We start from the raw sequence: 16,693 nt of genomic DNA, 5'->3' as shown, positions 1-16,693 counted from the left end.
ATCTCTGTGGACTGGCATGAATTATTCCTTATAAGCTCTAATGAAAAGTAACTCCTTTCACAAGTGCACAATTGCCAAAAGGTAACCTTTTCACAAGTGCACAATTGCCAAAAACAGCCAATTCTTCAACAATGAAGTAAAGTCCCAGAAATGAGTAGGGAATACTGACTATGGGCTTAATGAATGTTTGATGAATGAATGATGGAAATCAAGTAACTCATACATTATATATCCCTAGAGACTATGATAGAAATAGAAGTTACCAGCCTATAGTAAGTCATATGCCTAGACCCACAGGGTATCTGATCATCCCTGGTGACCAGGAAACTCACTAAGGATTGAAGTGAATGGGAGACCACTGGGAACTAAGATTCTATCTTCTTCAATGCAGTTTCCTACCGTCAGAGCAGGACAGCATGAAGCGGAGGCCTTCTTCAGCTCTTAAAATTGAATGTGCTAATCTACCCAACTCTCACATAAGATTCTATATTGGCCAAAAGGCAAAAGTGACAAGCCAAGCCAAAGGAACACCTCCCGACCGTGGGGACGTCCAGTCTAAGACAAGTGTCGGGAATAATGGGTCATCAATGTTTTCTTCCCCTGTTCAGTGAGGAGCTGAGAAACCTTCTTGCCTTTCGCTGTCTTTAGTGGATGCTGTCTTTGGACTCTGACATCTTAGTACTCTGTGTGAACATCACAGCCTACATCCCTGTCTCCAGCATCTCTATCATCAAAACCATGGCCCCACACCCAAGTTTTGTCCCTAACTAAGAGCTAGGCAAGTCTAACATTACACGCTGGCTGATGTTTTTCCTCAGTGACCAATCTAAGTTTTTCCATATTTCTAAATCACTGGGTTTTTAGGCTTTAGCGCTGAAACTCTGCAGATAGCTCCTTACTCTATGCTCTCTTAGTCACTAGTTGCACATTTTCTCTTATTCACATTCCCTTAAAAATGTCTGAATACTAAGTGTCTCATTAAAAGTATATGTAAAAATACTGACAGAAAACACACGTGCACACACAAGCTGGATGGAGGTTCATCAGAAATTGCAGAATAGCTGCTATTTCTGCCTGGAAGTCAGAAATACAGAAGATAACCTTGGGATCCTGCTGGACGACCTTAATTTCCATAGTACAGACCTGTCTTGAGCTAACTGCATACCCCACCCCACTTTCAAACTAGCCAAAAAGATCAACCTCTCCCCATTCACAGCACTTCAACAGCACAGACTTTATGTCTTTCTAATGAGGAAGGCTCTCTCAACTCTATGGAGCCATAGGTACCTTGAGAGCAGGGACCACCCCTCTTTGTTCAGTACTTTGCAGATCCAGTAGATGACCCTAGACTAAGTAACTGTGCAAAAAACATAAGGATCATTTACTGACTCCCAGACACCCAGTGGGTGAAAAGAATGTTTTGGAAGTTAGCCACCCAAACAGCTGGCATAAAATATACTGGACTCAGTGGCGAAACAAAATTCCAATATCACCTGAACTCCAGTATTGCATAATATAAAGCTTTTTTGCCCAGCCACCAAATTAGGATAATTCATTCCAGCTTGTGTAACCACTGCATTTTATAACTCTAACATTGTATCGACTAGGCAATTTGTTTAATTATGTGTATCTACGTTTGCTTCTTGGCTATTTTTAAAGCTTGCTTTTGTTCATCTCCCCTTCAATATCTAGCATACAGTAGATCTTGAGTGTACATTTACATCAGTGCAAGACACATGCCAGCCATATACAACGTGGCCTTGCTTAAATGCCAGTTAATTACAGACTGGCTGAAAGAAACCTCGCCTTATTCCTACAGTACTCTGGACGAAATAAGAAAAACACACCACTGGTCTATCAAAAGCTCTGGAAGACTTAAATTCTCCACAAATGGAATTTTAACCAATTTCTCTAGATATTGAGAGATCAGAAGATTCGAACAACCCTTAAAGATAACGGTGCTTCACATATGTAGAGCCGTCTTCCAAGTGTTTCTATGTGTAAATCTTCATATCGTTTCATACAACAACCCTTTACAACAGTCACTACCATTTCCCATTTACCCAGGAAGAAATGGAGGTTCAGAGAAGCAGTGACTTGTCAAGCCTTCTGTTTTTTATAGTCCAGTATTCTTTCCTTACAACATCGTGCCTGTGTTAGTAAACTGGCATAGTCTGTAGTTTGTATAAATCTGGAGCACAAATCTCAAAGGAAAAATTGGAAGAAAAAAAACTACAGATTGTAAACACATTAAAACATGAATCAACTGCCCATCTACTGATTTTTACAGCTGGAAATGAATACTTTTCTTTTGCAGAATCTCCAAAAGTAGCTGAGGATATCAAGTGTGGCAACGACTGCCAAAGATAAAACACCAAACCAGCCAACATCTCACTGCCCAAGAATCTAGCATCTTCCCAGGCAGTGATTTCTGCCAAAACCGTGCTTGATATTTTCAGGCATGGAAATGTGTCTCTCCCGTTCTTCCTTTCAAACCCCTTCTGTGGCTCTGGGATTAAAGAACTAGATATTCCTCTGGTTGAATGCAATTATAAAATAATTGTAGATGTCCTTTCTACTTTTAGAGTTGTCATTTTCTAACTGCTCCAGTCTCTAAAGGGCAATCTTTTTTTACAGCTCCCAACATGTGGTAGACTTTAAGGTAGAAAGTACAACTTCCTAGAGAAGAAAAGGATAGCCCAAGTGACAATGACCTACGCACAGGTGGAAAGAAGCCCTTTCTTTAGGAATGGGGACAAGGAAGAGGGATTGTCAAAATGGGAATTATAATTCTCACATCAGAGGAAATTCCTTATTTCTTGCATTTCATGGAAAAGACCTCCCTAAACATATTCTTCCTTTCCATTCTATGTTTAAGAATTTTAAACTATCTCAATAGAAATCAGAATACGAACATATCAAATGCCTCTTTATTAATGAAAAACTTAGGGAAATAAAACCAAGAAAATGAACCAGTCCTAGACATCCTGTAGAGGCATTCGGCATGCCCTGTGGACATAAGCCACCTTTAAAGGATAGGATTCCTACAAGAAAGAAGTACTATGCAGGTACTCAAATTCCCCCTTAAACAAAAAGCTCAATAGGCTTCTCTTAAAAATTATGAGCGCAGAAAATATATGTCCTCTTATATTTTAATATGAAACCAGCACAAAAATCTATTGATTACAGATCATTATAAAAACCATCAAATTCTATTACTATAATGATTATTTAAGCTCTTACAGCACTTCCATTTAAAAATTAAACCAACTTAGACCCAATTTCCTTGTGAATTATTAAAAATGTACTAGTTGATTCCATTCAATAAAACTTAGTAGGCACCTACCACATGCCAGTTGTTCTCAGCATGAGGGACAGAGCAGTAAACCAAAAAACCCCTGTTCCTCTCTGTCCTCAAGAACCTTACCTTCCAGTGGAAATGACAAGCATTAATTCATAGATAAGTTTACTGAGATTAAAATTAGATGAAACAGAGACAGTAACAAAGTGGGAGGTGGTCAAGAACCTTCTCTGATAAGGTGATCTCTGAGCAGAGATCTGAAAGAAATGAGGAGCTAGCTGTGTGGATAATGTTCTAGCTCAGCAGAAACAAAAGCTTGCAGGGAAGTATGGGGCGGTATGCTCAGGAATGGCAAGAAAGCTGGAGCAGCAAAGAGTGAACAAGTGGACAAAAGGAAGGGAATGACGGAAAAGCAGGGAGGGGCCTTCTAGGGTGGAATGTAAGGATTTCAACTATTCTGAGTAAGATGGCAAACCAGCAGAAGGTGTGGAACAAAGAAGCTACATAAACTGGCAAAGGTTTAAAAGGATGGCACTGGTTGCTGTGTAGACACTGGACTACAAGGGGCAGGAGGTGGAAGTAGGGCCACCAGTCAGGAGAAAGGTCAGTGGACTGAGCTAGAGCAGCAGAAGCAGACGGGGAAGGAACTCCGCACACCTTCTGAAGGTTGACTACGGGGTGAATGAGAAAGAGAGAATTCAAGGACCCTGCAAGATGTGGCCGCAGCAACAAAAACAGTTTTCAAGATAAAAACTTCTTCTTTTCAGAAAATTGACTGACTGCTCTTTAACAAATAGGTTTGGGGGAACTGGATTTAACTATTGGCTAAAGAAAAGTATAACCAGATCATCTTTCAGCAAAACTTAAAAGTTCATCAAACTACTTCAGTAAAACATCTTATCTTTTTTTTTTTTTTAGTGGGGGAGGGTCTCTTGGATTGGGCTTGACTGTTTTTTTCATCATCTTCTTGTCCCCCAAATCTTCTGCTTCATACTTCTGGGTGGAAAATGCCTTTAAAGAATGCAGCTCATAGATCTTTGTTTTCTATAATATATGAATTTCGAGTTCAAATCAAGAATGGCAAGGAGATCCTTGTAGCAAATAGGAAATGAACAAAAGGATACGTGGTAGGAAATGGGAAATGAAATACACTCACTCCCTCTCTGGCAAAATCTCTGCCAAGCTCAAATCGTGGGCACGTCCCACTTGACCACCAATCAAACTGCCATATTATAAAAAACATCATCATCAAATTAAAGAATAACACTAAAAAATGGCCTTTGCAGTATCACTTGACCAAAAAACGTGCACTAAAAAGATCAGAGAAGAAAAACAAGTTTGTGTAATAAATAGTTACTAGTCCATGCACTTTCTGTTGTTTTCAGTCTTTCATTTGTATGAGAACTCATCTAAGAGCCACTGTCCCCTTTACAACGGCACACAAGTCCTGTACACATTCCACTTGCAACTAAGTCCCAAGTATGTCTCCACTCTCTCAAGTCAGTACATTATGTAGAGCTTCCATCAACTCTCACATAAAGGGATGATTGTGCTCAGTCAGGCTGATTTCCTCATAAGAGTCATGATCACAGATTTAAGATAAAGCTAAAAGGACAGTTTGGTCAAAAGACAATATACAAACAATAACAAAGTGGACTATTTTTTAGTGTATCATATTTATATATGTTTATATAAATATCTTCTATATGTTTATCATCTTCTCTATGGAGGAGATCTGTAATAATTATTTTACATGGTAATAAACCATCATTCGGGAATTGAACATTTTTCACAATGTTTTTTGAGAATACAATTTGACATCTGATTTTAATGATTCAGGTAGCTAGGGTACAATATGGTCTTATGGTTCCCAACACAAATTTTATCAAAATAGCAGGAGACATTCATAAGCTACTATAAATATTCTAAAAATGTGACCACATGAGGGGAGGGACTTTGTCTATTTTGTTCACTGCTATAATATGTCCAGTAACATGAAGATACAACAGATGCTAAATAAATACTTACTGAATGTATAAATGAATACGTGAATGAATGAATATTCCAACTGATAAGCACATTGTCCAAAATGGCTAACTAAAATATTAACTATGTAAAACTGTCATGAATTATACATACTAGTTATCCATGCTAAGGATAAATACATAGTATTTAATAAAATATTTTTAGGAAATACTAGATTCATCCACTAGAGGTAGATACATTTTTTCAAAACAGGTTTTATAAAGAAAAAGTACAAGTTGTTCCTTTATAATTAGGATACTGGGTACTCTAGATTTGGAAGAGAATTGTTTTCCTTAATAACTGCCAAATTAAAACTCTAAAGAAGAAATTGCATAACTTCATCCCAGGATATAGAAAGAGATTTCATACCAGGAAGCTGTGACCCAATAGTAACAGGAAAATTATGAACGTCAAAAAAATTCTTTCTTCCAAGAAATCAAACGCTTATGCAAAAATATTTAATGATTTCTATGACATAGATATGTTCACATTCTACTCTGGCAAAAGAGATAACATTTAATTAAGAAAATAACAGAGATGCTAACTGGTCCCTAAGGTCATGCGGTAAGTTAAAAAGGGCACCAAAATCAATGCAGAACTGCTGGCCCCTCGTCTCAATTTCTGGCTGAAACCACAGTGATTCAATATAATTGAACATGTAGGTACACTGTGTTGGCAGAAGGGAGGAAAACCATCATCTCTATCTTATAAATGTGGAAACAGGTTCATGCAGGGTAGTAAACATATACATAGTGATGCAAAGCGTGAAAGAACGAAGTCGAAGTATAAATCCAGGGCTCTGCCTGCTACAAGCTAGCTGCTTCCCTCCACATTTCCAATCACCCTCGAAGAGCTTACACTCCTCTAGTTTCCTCTGCCAGGAATGTCCTCCCTTCACACCTTCCACCTTCACCCATCCATGAGCCCCTGCTACTGACAGCAGTTACCTTACCCTTCGGGTATGCTGGACAGAAAATGGGTTTATGGCTCCTGACAAAGCTTGTCTCCCCTTCCAACAGCCTTCTTCAAAGCCAATTCAATTGATATTTCCTGTGATGGTTAATTTTATGTGTCAATTTGGCTAGGCCACAGTACCCAGATGTTTGACCAAACATTATTCTAGATGATTCTGTGAAGGTATTTTTTAGATAAGATTAACATTTAAATCAGAAGACTTTGAGTAAAGCAGATTATCCTCCATCATGTGGCTGCGCTTCACCCTGGCAACAACCTTAAGAAAAAGACTCCCCCGAAGAAGAGGGCATTCTGCCAGCAGACCACCTTTGAACTCAAACTGCAACCCCTCCCTGGGTCTCTAGTCTGAAGATCTACCCTTCAAATTTTGAACTTGCCAGCCTCCATAATCATGTGACTCAATTACTTAAAAGTAATCTCTCAAAAGAAATAAAGACAGAGGTATCTTGTTTGCTTTGTTTGTCTGGAAAACCCTAATACACCTTCCCAAAGTTTCTCCTTATCATTCCACCCATGAAGGGTACCCCCAGGGGCATCGATCATATACTACTTGTAGTTAAGATACTTTTATGTGACCATCTTATCTTCCCTAATAGATTGAGAACCCAATCAGAACAAGAGTGGCATTTGGTGCCACTCTGCATTTTATACAATGCCTTATATTTAGGAAATAATAAATGTGTTGAATGGATGCCCACAGATGAGCCTGGAAGGCAGAGGAGGTTTCCAAGGCAGAAGGAAAAAGGAAGAGGGAGCTACTTCAAGTACTGGCAGAGAACAGAGGACGGACTGAGAAGCCCAGGAAGTCAAACACTGAATAGACCAGTTGGATGAATAAGAACGGTTTGAGGAAGGAAGTAGAGGGCAAAAAGGAACAGTCTTGCAAAGCCTCAAATGCCTTTGTATGTTTGTCTTTATCTTCTAGGCAATGGTGAGCCATTTTTTGATAAAAGAAGGAAAATGATTAAAACAGCCACCATTAAGAGGTTTAGAGTTGGTATGTACACCATATTACACAGATGGATGGTAGACCTACAAGAGGCCAAATACTAGTGGTAGTGTCACTGTAAAGTGTGCTTCTTCATTTACTGATCAGTGTAATCCTCACAAGATCACTCTGTTCGTGAAGAGACTGAGTCCTAGGTAGGATAAATAACCCACCCGAGGGCACACAGAAAACAAGTGATGGAGCCAGAAGTCAAATCCAAGTCCGTCCTACTCAAAAGTCTGTGCCTTACCACTTCACTGTATTTCAGGCAAGAGGTAAGTAAACATAGGTCAGGTGGAATGGACTTAAATGGGAGGTGGAACAGCACGGTGGGAAACGTGGATTCTAGAGCCACACTGTGTGGGTTTGAGTCCCTGCTCTGTCACTGGCTCATACTGTGATCTTGGGCCAGTTCCTCAATCTCTCTGTGCCTTAGTTTCCTATTCTGTAAAATTAAAATAAGAACAGTGCTAAGTCTAAGAGTGGGTCTAAAGGGTAAATGACTTAACATATATAAAGAGCTTAGAATTGTGCCCTGCCACAAAGTTAAGCACTCAATACATGCTGGTAGTTATCATTATTGCTAATCCTACTGATCTGCAACTAACCAGAGTAGTAGCCATTATGCTTACTGGTGTGCCCTCAGGCCCTCAAACATAGTAGGCACTCATAAACATTTGTTTAATGAATAATGAATTCAACATACAGAACAAAGGGAAAGCAAGATCAAGTATGTAATATTTTTCAATCTGAAAATTTGTTTTCTATTCTGGTAGCAATGAAAATTTTGGAGAACTGTGGGGTAGAACTGGCATATGCATACTCAGCAGAAATGAGTACATTCATCAAAGCCATGGGCAAGAATGTTCATAGGACATGTGCTAGGACACCCATAATACAGGTACTAGAAACAGCAGCACAGTATATAACAGCTCCAAAATGGAAACAATCCAAATATCCTTCAGCAGTAGATGGGTAAGAGGTAGTAAGTATATTCCTGTACTAGAATACTTGGCAGAAGTACAAATGAACAATCTCAAGCCACATAGAAGATACAGATGACTATCACAAAATGCTGATCAAAGAAGACACCAGAAAACATGCACTGAATTATTCCACCTAAAGGAAAAAGCAATCAAAGGAAAACCAACTTCTGCTGTTAGAAGTCAGAACAGTGGCTACTCTTGGGGAACAGAGGCTAAGAGGGATCATGAAGAAGGATGTTCAGGGGTGGGTGATGTTCTGATTCTTGACCTAGGGACTGGTTACATGACCATGTTCACTTTGCAAAGATTCACTGCACTGTACACTTTGATTTCTGTACTTGTCTGTATGTGTTATACTTCAACAAAAAGTTTATCTACAGAATGACTATTGGTGTAGAAGGTGACAATGTGATTCCAAGTAGAAATGTCTACCAAGGCTTGGAGGAAGGCTCAGGCTCCAGTGTAAGGAGAGCTCCAGTGACTAATTTTGCAATAGCAAAAGAATCAGGGAGCCACTTAGAGAAAAATGGGCCATCAAGGGAAAGAGTTAAGGTCAAGGGAAGGTAGCAGGAGGGTAACAGTTCATCACTGTCTATTTTTCTGATTCTGATGACGGTAGGTTGAGATAAGAGTGTACAAAGTGTCCTGGACAGAGGTGATTAGTAAATGGTAACTGTTATCATCATTCCACAGAGTCTGAAGCAAGAATATAACACAAAGAGGGGCTCCTGTGAATGTATGCTCCTTGAGTAAGGATTGTACTTTGTGTAAACCTCCAGTGCCCTGCACAGAGTAGATACTCAATATATGAATGAGCTAAAGACTGTCCTCTGTCAGGAAGAAATCAAGAATAAGAAATAAATAATAATAAATACTCAAGAATAAACAAAATTAAGACACATCTGTCAGAAGTTACTTCTAAAGGCTGAGGATGGCTAAGCTCTACTGCAGATCACATATAAAGGGAAAAAAATATTTAGAAGGGCAGAGCTGTGGCAAATTGGGGACCAGAAGATGGAAAGCAATGGTCCTGAAATTAGACGAGGTTAAGGGGATAAAAAACCAAGGAGGGAAGAGATTCAGGGAACAGGCTCTCCATGTCTAGCACTGCCTAGGGGTGAAGAGAACAGGAGTAAGAGAAGGCCACTGGTTCACATGTCCTTTGGTAGCCTTCAAGAGGCCAATGGGAGGAAAACTGACAATACACATAATTTTTCAAGGGCTCAAGAAGGAATGGATAAACAAAAAATGATGGAACCAGCAGGTAAACAAAAAGCAAGCAAAAAACAAAACAAAACAAAAATCCCAGACATCCAAAGCTAAGAAAGATATTAAATAGTAATCAAGAAGTATAATGGTATGAAATAAATTTTTTGCGGTTACTTTTTAAAATAGAAAAAAAAAAAGCCTGGTTGGAAATAGAAGGCAAGGCATCTATGAGAAGCAGGTATTAAAGATATTTGAAAATCAGGGGAAACTGGAGTTGACCTGGGTAAAGCATGGCGTATCAAGAGAAAAGGTGGGAGGACTTCCTTGCAGACAGCAGACACCCAGTCCCGGGGCCTGGGTGAAGAGTGGGGGGAGAGAAGCAGTGGCTGGAATGTGTGCAGCAGAAGATGTGGGCGTGGAACACACTCCAGAAGCAGATTCCTGGGCTTCTCTGCTCTGGCTCTGATCAGGCTGATTTCCTTAAGGAAGAGTCAGATCTGATGGATGTGTCTTGTCTGTTATCATTACTAAGTTTTTGTGCTTCTCAAATGAAAACCGTAAGAAGACTTACACAATACCCAAATAAGCCTCCTTCACAATGTTAGCAGACATTACTCTAGCCAAAAATATGTATTTCATTCCCTGTGATCAAAAGCTAGATTGATTCTCTCATTTATTGAATGCTCTCTAACCCAATTACTCATAGATTGGGTCAAAGGTAAAGAGGGGTAAAACATTTTAGGCATGCAGTATGTGTGTTTTCAAGTATCAAGAGCAATGGATAAGAATCTTATAATCAATTCAACATTCTTCTATAGATGTTCAAAGCTCTAAAAGGATTTAATAGTAATAATTATGCAGTGTTACAGATTAGCAAATAATCACATTAAATCAATATGCCTACTTTAGAGTATAGTGGTTAAATAATTTGGGATGCCCTTTGACAATCGGCCACATGTAAAGAATACAGCTTTCTTATATCTACTGTATTCCAGCTTCCCATGGATAACATTTCAAGACCATATATTTTTTAAAATAAAAGTGGAATTTTCTGCAAAAGACTGCCAGAATATTAGCTCTCAGGTAGTGCTTTCAGTACTCGGAACAAGAGAGAGCATGCCATAAAGTCATGGAAGGGGCATTTGTGTGTGTGTGTGCATGCGTGTGTCTGTGCACTCACGCACACTTATATAACACAAAATCTCTCAATGTATAATAAGAAGGTGGTGACAAAAGTTTGTTTGGAAAACTAAGATAACTGCTATCTAGAACTGAGCTTTTTATCTTCAATTTTTTGTTTACTTACATATATTGTGTTTTTGTGGCTGGTAGTTGGAATCAAGGATTCCAAGAACCAGTCTAGAAAATAATCTCTTCTAAAAAAAAAAAAAACCTGATTGTGAAAATAAATTTGAATGTTTTCACAATGTTGGAATCCTATTTGGCTAAAATGATTTCATTACTGTTCTCAAATTCCCAGTTGCTTCAGCTTACATTTATTTAAATGCAACAAAAATTGACAAACCAGAGAACTGCAAGAGAACTACTGAAATCCGCACAGAACTGTTGTGAAAATTTCTTTTTGAATTAAAATTAAATCTACAAGTTCAAAGCCTGGGGAAGGAATGGAAAGGGGCTCATTTAAGGTTTTAGGGTTCTGAGTAGTATAATTCAAGCCAGCTGTTATCTACTACTTTTATTAAGGATGCACTTAATGCTAAATGTGTACTGTGTATGCATACCCTCTACATTTATATATGTAAACATATTACACATAATTATGCATTATCAAAGTTTAACTAGAAGGCTACAATGTTAAAGATTCTAAAATAGAGGAAATACAAACTGACTAAATCTGCAGAACCTCTTGTCCACTCCAGGGACCCGCCATGAAGATGGCCAAGTTATTCTACAAGTAAGACCATGCCATCTCTCCTCGAAATATAACAGCCTAGATGTTCCAGGTGTTCCAAACCTTGCCACTGTTCAATTCCCTCCCAGCACCTTGAAATCCACCCTGAAGATCTCCAACATTGATTTACTAACAAAAAACACAAGTGCTAGCTGAGACAGCATCAGAATATGGTTTCTTTCCACTTGGTCAAACTTAAATAAGTGTAACAGATTTTGATTCAGGAAGTCAGGAATGGGGTACAGGAATGATGCATTTAAAAATTTTTAAGGAATGCCATGGACTACTTGGAAGTATCCAGTCCAAGAAACACATTTAAAGACTCAATGGGCCCCCAAAGTCTTAGCTTTGTTTTAAGCTAGCATTACTTACCAAGAGTCTATCGTCTCCTTAAATAATCTTTAATTGGAATCTGTTTATCTTCTTCAGACTACACCCTCTTCAAGTTACAAGTACTGCAAGATTAGCATCAGTTCAGCCTGGCCCCTCCTGCTGCAGCCAACCTGGCTTCAAGACCCTGAACAGCTGCTCTGACCATCTGTGAAGCTGCAAGGCCAGGCGTGCCTTATCCTGTTTCCGCACACTTGCCTGATAACCTCAGCGCAGAAAGCAGGACCAGCTTGGGCCCTCTAGACTAGATCTGCTCCCTTTATCTGTTTATGATAGCAACACAGGTTTCATTTAACTGGTTTTTGCAACTCCACCTTTGGGAAGTGTCCAAGGGAATAAGGAATAAATTTGAGGTTACATCAAATTCTTTGTCTTTAAGAGTAATTTTGATTTCTGGTACTCACAAATCAGTACCAAATTTGTATTCAAGTTTCTACTAAAAGAGGTTTACAGTGATTTGGGCTCTGCTAATCATCAATTAGGTGCTAAGTCCACTGCTGGCACTGTAATGTCTCAACCTGGATGAACTACATTGCCCAGAATGCTCTTCCTCATACATTTCCAGTTAGAGTGGGCCAGGATTCATTCTTCTACTGGATGATCGATACCTGCCAGTGTATCTTCCTGAGGCTTGCAGCAATTTCTTGCTACCTTCTAGTGTATATTTGTTTTATTTAAAAAACAAACATTATTTGAATACCTATTATATGCTGAACACAGTGAAAGATGTTTTCTGAATTAATCCTCACAATTCCTATGCTGGCATCATCTCCTGACTGACTATAAACACAGAAGGTGAGTTTTGGGGAGTTTGAACAAGAAACAAACACCTGAGAGCTGGGTCTTATGAATTCAAGTCTGTGCTCCTACTATATAGTAGGTTTATTTTGGAACCAGAGTTTATACCCAGCTATTATTTATATTTCTTGAAGGTTAGACTGAATACTAGTTCTTTGCTAATGCCATCAATTATTCAAAATATGCAACAGTCTGGCAGATACAAAACTTGTACTCAAATTTTTTTCATCAGTATCCATCTTTTGACAGTTGCACATTTATTTCAAGAACCCAAATTACTGACCTAAGTTTTCCTAAGATCTATGGATTATCTCTCTAGCAACATCACAGATGTCTTCTGACTACCTTCTTTGAAACATTCATCTTTGAGAAAAACATTTTTCTCTAACATTGCTTCATCTCCACTATTTTCTATTAAAGTGACATTTGTCTGACTTGTATCTTAAACTTCAGTCAGATCTGCTTGGCTTTGCTCTGAATAATTGTAACACATTTTTATGCTGGCAAAACATCTACTCACTCTCCCCAGCTGCAGGCAGGCACAGGATTGACAGGCTGACCTTGAGAGAAGCTGGGGTAAACTGAAACATGTTGCAACACGTCCACCCCCTCCCCCAGGAGCCCCCATCCTATGATTACTCCTCCACTTGCACAAACTACTCCAGAAAGCAGTATCATTATTTCATAGCCACACCTGGTAACTTGATACTTGCTGACACCTTTCTACTGTTTATTTCCAGTGTCTCAATTTTCCCCTCTTCTAAAGGGCTCAGTGTCATCTGAAAGCTTGGCACTTCCACTATGTGCCCAGGGCTGCAGATCGCTGATAAAAACGTTCAATAAAACACATCTTAGTTATAATTTCTACATAATGCTCACCATTTGAATGACTCCATTGAAAGAAGTGCCTGTTTTCCCCTACCCTTTGTTAATTCTGTCTGAACTACTTCCTTCCCCTTGACAAAACTCATCTCTTCCAGTTCCAATGTGTCTTCGCTGTTGCGAGGCAAGAAAGGGGAGGGTGGGCAAAGGCTGTGGAAGCTTAAACAGAGCCCATCCATGGGCCCCCCCGTGTCTGCGCTCGGCTCACTCAAGACCATTCCCGCACTGGCATCTGCCACTAAGGAGCTGTGTGACTATGGACCAAGTCCCCTTACCTTTCTGTCAGTTTCTTCACCTTAGAAGTAAAGCAATTGGTTTCCATAATATGTGATGTGTTCTGTTAAGATACAAAACTATTAATCTGGTAACGATTAATCTGTCTTGATAGAAGGCAAACTGTGCTTATCTCAAATAGACTGTTTGTTGAAGACCTGGGCGATGTGTTTTGGTCTACAGGACATGTGGTACCTTCCTTAGGATGGAATTTTTTACAGGTAATCACGGATCAGGTGATAATTGAAAGCAGTGAAGGAAGGAAATCTGAAAAATCTGAGCCACCTGAATGGGGGCAGGGGGTGAGTAAGGGACATGGAATCTAGCACCCTGGAGTGATTTACAGAGAAACAACGTTTTCATAAGAGGACTTAAAGAAACAATGCTCCCACACCCAGCTATGATCCTTCTGAGGTACCTAAAGTGTTAAGACAGCTGGATGCAGAATGGCATAAAACCAGCTGGGCCACTGAGGACGTGTGGGTTGACCCAAGAACTGAGAAGAACTTTGCATTTTATGTAAAGTGCAAGTGACAGTGCAAGAAAGTGCAAGGCTCACTATCCAGATGCCTACAGGGCCAGCTGGGTCGCACCAGGGAATGAATGCTGCCAACCTCAGCACTGTGGGCAGTGGGCGAAGGACGGCAAACTACACAGCAGATGCCTATCTCGAAAGCAGCCAAATCCAGTTCTGTGGAAAAAAATACAGGAGAGCCAAAACCCCCCTGTAGACCAGGATTGGCCCTCATAGCGCCAGGCTAGAATCTCTGACCCTAGGGACGTAAGTCCTCTGGATTTCTTTGCTGACACTTCAGTAGAAACTTAAACCCCTATTCTTCTGGTAAAGCTGGGGAGTAGGGGGACATAGAGATATATTGCTCTGGCAAAGTAATATAAAAGATTCAATTTATTTGATGGATGAAATCTCCACTTGTTTGTAATAAAACTTCTACTAGGAATTAAAAAAAAAATACTGCAATCAGAGAACAATAGTGCCCACTTCATAGCATTCTAGTGAGGACTGAGAAAGATAATCAATTAAGATACTTAGTGTAGCACACACACACCCCAAATGCTAGCTGCTATTATTATTATTAAATTGTATTAGATCATGGAATACAAACTACATTCTTCCACAGAGCCCCCTAAAATTAGAATTATCCTCAGGCTGGGGACGCGTACGGGTCTTGCCTTGGGTCAGACAACAGCCATACCATAAAGCACAGAAAAGGATTCTGTGCTTTCCAAATCCTGCTGCTGTTCAGTGGCTGTGGGTCTCTTCCCGGTGTGAATCCAGAACATCTGTGACTTCCTACCTGCCCTGCCCCGTCCACCCCAACTTAAGGTCCCAGCACTGAGATTCCTGGACAGACACAGAGCAAAGGATTCTAAAACATCTATTCCCTCTCACTCCCCACAAGATATTTTTAACACACATTATTGAAATCAGCACACCCTTCCCAGTCCCATCCATGATAATGACACCCATACAAATCCTGAGAATTCTTTATAAGGAAGTTAAAAAACCCCTAAGGTAGAGCTGGCATGCTTTGACATGACACAACACCTCTCCCTGCAGATTCTGTTTGTTCTGCCCCCATCTCCACCCTCAGCTGCAGGTAAAACTACTGTGCGGGGTCATCACCTTCTACTCAACTTGTGAAAAGACAGAATATTCTAAAACTCGAATTCACGCTCCATTATGAATCTTTACTATTTCATGGGTCAAATGTTGACTCTCTCAGCCTTCTGCAATGTAAGTCTGATAAAGAACCACATGCAGTCGGTGAATGAGTGCATGAATGTATTTTTGAAAATCAAGGAATATATAAAGAACACAATTATTACCCTTGCTTAAGAAATTAAGTTCTCTTCAAAATGACTCAATAGAAACACATAATTTTTGTTTACTTTTGAGACGTTCAGAATTGATCATCAAACACTGGTAAATATATGTTAAGCATGATTAAAAATGAGATAATTTTAATACTTTAAAAGCAAACAGTTTTTTTTTTTAGGTATATTACTTTACCTAATCTTTGGAAACTTCGCTTTACAAATTTTTAAACCAACCTAAGTATGTCTTGCTTTATAAAGGGTGATAATCAAATATCAGGCGCATTAAAGAACTGTAAGGTTACATACAGGCTCCTTTTGAAATATGAATGATTCCTGATTTACTTCCATTTTATTTTTATTTATTTTTATTAAGGTATTATTGATATACACTCTTATGAAGGTTTCCCGTGAAAAAACAATGTGGTTACTACATTTACCCATATTATCAAGTCCCCACCCACACCCCATTGCAGTCACTGTCCATCAGTGTAGTAAGATGCCACAGATTCACTATTTGCCTTCTCTGTGCTGCACTGTCTTCCCTGTGACCCCCAACACCATGTGTGCCAATCATAAAACCCCTCAATCCCCTTCTCCCTCCCTCTCTACTCGCCCTCCCCCACCCCTCTCCTTTGGTAACTGCTAGTTCCTTCTTGGAGTCTGTGAGTCTGCTGCTTTTTTGTTCCTTCAGTTTTGCTTCGTTGTTATACTCCACAAATGAGGGAAATCATTTGGTACTTGTCTTTCTCTGCCTGGCTTATTTCACTGAGCATAATATCCTCCAGCTCCATCCATGCTGGGGCAAATGGTAGGATTTGTTTCTTTCTTATGGCTGAATAGTATTCCATTGTGTATATGTACCACACCTTCTTTATCCATTCATCTACTGATGGACACTTAGGTTGCTTCCATATCTTGGCTATTGTAAAAAGTGCTGTGATAAACATAGGGGTGCATATGTCTTTTTGAATCTGAGAACTTGTATTCTTTGGGTAAATTCCAGGGAGTGGGATTCCCGGGTAAAATGGTATTTCTATTTTTAGTTTTTTGAGGAAACTCTATATTGCTTTCCACAATGGTTGACCTAGCTTACATTCCCACCTGCAGTGTAGGAG

General features: G+C 39.5%; 1 protein-coding gene across 3 annotated transcripts in view; it reads right to left on the bottom strand.

Annotated features, from left to right (window-relative positions):
- PTPN14 (protein tyrosine phosphatase non-receptor type 14) overlaps positions 1-16,693 on the bottom strand; it is a 164,108-nt gene that overhangs the window by 56,205 nt on the left and 91,210 nt on the right. The window lies entirely within an intron of this gene.

Source organism: Manis pentadactyla, chromosome 9 (genome assembly GCF_030020395.1).
Source record: "Manis pentadactyla isolate mManPen7 chromosome 9, mManPen7.hap1, whole genome shotgun sequence".
In the NCBI taxonomy this organism is placed as follows: domain Eukaryota; kingdom Metazoa; phylum Chordata; class Mammalia; order Pholidota; family Manidae; genus Manis; species Manis pentadactyla.
This window is presented reverse-complemented; position numbering and strand designations above follow the sequence as displayed.